At 47.8% G+C, this 1,825-nt stretch overlaps 1 long non-coding RNA gene across 1 annotated transcript; it reads left to right on the forward strand.

Annotated features, from left to right (window-relative positions):
- The first annotated feature begins 1,243 nt into the window (after positions 1-1,243).
- Positions 1,244-1,825, forward strand: LOC110511724 (uncharacterized). Its single transcript, XR_002471784.3, has 3 exons — positions 1,244-1,309; positions 1,431-1,500; positions 1,766-1,825. It is a non-coding gene; the product is annotated as an uncharacterized LOC110511724 (long non-coding RNA).

Consider the following 1,825-nt stretch of genomic DNA (forward strand, 5'->3'; position numbering starts at 1 on the left):
ATGTTCCACAACTGTCAGTCCTCCTTGATGTCCAGAATGCTGCTATCATCCTTGAGGATGTGCCAGATGTGCAGACTATCCTTGAGGTACACTTTTCTGAAAGTTTGGGGTTTTATGTTTGAAAAATATCCCAGATATTCAAGTTGTGTCTCTTTAACATGAAACACATCTCTTGTCTGCTTTCTGCTTTAGGAGGCCACTGGCAATTGGCAGTTGATTCCGATTAGGTTCAGCCCCCTGTACTGTGGGCCTGTTGTGATCAGGGTAAGAGACCCCCCCCCCCACCCACACACACAGTCACATCACGCTTACAATGTTTACTGTTTCCAACATGAATGTATTGTAATGTGCAGAACAATGCCGGTCCGGTGGTTAAAGCTTGGAGAACTTTCTAGTTCATCAGCCCCATCATCACCTACATGCGTGGGGGATCCCAGGTATGTGTCATTGAAACTAGCTAATCCTAATCTACATTGTCAGTCATTTGATCTTGGTGGATATGTGTCACAGCAATTGCTGGAGTGGTTTTGTTGATGTTGTCTTGTTGTTTATCTCAACAGCAGGTGGTGGTGAGGATGCACCACGTGAGTAGGGTGAGAGGCCTGGAGACTCAACTGGTGTGGGCCATCTCCAAGGAGACAGCCTGGCTTAGTCTAGAGGGCATCCCCTACTGTGCCACCAAAGTGCAGTCCATCACTTGGATCCAGGTAAGACGTAAATACTACTGAAATAGTATTAGATTTTTCTTCACTTATTCCATTTGGCCTTAACATGTATTCTCTCTCTGTCAGCGTGTGGCTGGCAGGGTGACCCACTATCGTCTCACCTCCGCCATGAGACGTCTGTGGACGTGACGCTTGGCTGCTACCAGGTAAATAAACAATTTCCTATGTATATAGACTAGACATTACTGGGCATTTTTACATTAGATTTGGTGTGTTTTCTAATAACGTGTGTGTGGTAAACAGGTGTGTTGTGTGTGTTTTGAGCAGCAGACTGACGTCTCAGTTGTGTACGCCACTCTCCACATGGGGCTGGTCGGGCTTCTCTCCTCTTCAGCGTGGTCGGAGGCTGCCTCCTTCTCTATGCCCACCACTCAGCAGTTCACTGACCCAGAGCCTGAGGGCCACAATTGCTATGAGGTCAGACGCTACACACACATACTATTGACTAGGAGCATTAAGATCCTTCCATTGACCGATTGTTTGTTATGTCATTGCACTGGTCACTGATTTTGAATGCTTGTTTTGTTGTCGTAGGGCTGGGAGGAGGACCTGCTGCCTGAGGAGAGGGAGGTTCCTCTGCTAAAGTGAGTACCTCTAAATGTCTGTGTAGTCTGGGCTTGTTAAATGCTGAAGTATTGTGGTCATAATGCTGTTATTCCCCATTGACTCTAATGGTTGACATGCTCCATTCCCTCCCTTTCACAGCCTCTACCTTACCACCAAGAGAGTGGAGGACATCGCCCTGAGGCTCGTCTCCCTGCGCCAGGCCTTCACTGTGAGTGGACCCACTTTTATTTTTCTCTCTGTGACTTCTTGTTCGATCTCCAAGAGGAAGATGTCTCACCCTAACTCTTCCCTAGACCCTGCTTGGTTCCACCCTGAGCAGGAACCATCTGTTTTTGGCGGGAAAGGTCCTCCTGGGCGCCCTGGTTCAGGCCAACCACATGGTAACTCACTAACTCATTCTCTTTCAAGGGAAAGAGAGCGTCCCTGAGGGGAAATGTGTTCTTTTCACTAAGATGCTCTTTTCTTTGTCATAGGACGAGGCCAAGTTCATCCGTACCTATAACGACTTTGTGGACTACCTGAGTGACCCCTCC

Source organism: Oncorhynchus mykiss, chromosome 29 (genome assembly GCF_057628025.1).
Source record: "Oncorhynchus mykiss isolate SJ-2025 chromosome 29, ASM5762802v1, whole genome shotgun sequence".
NCBI classification, from domain to species: Eukaryota; Metazoa; Chordata; class Actinopteri; order Salmoniformes; family Salmonidae; genus Oncorhynchus; species Oncorhynchus mykiss.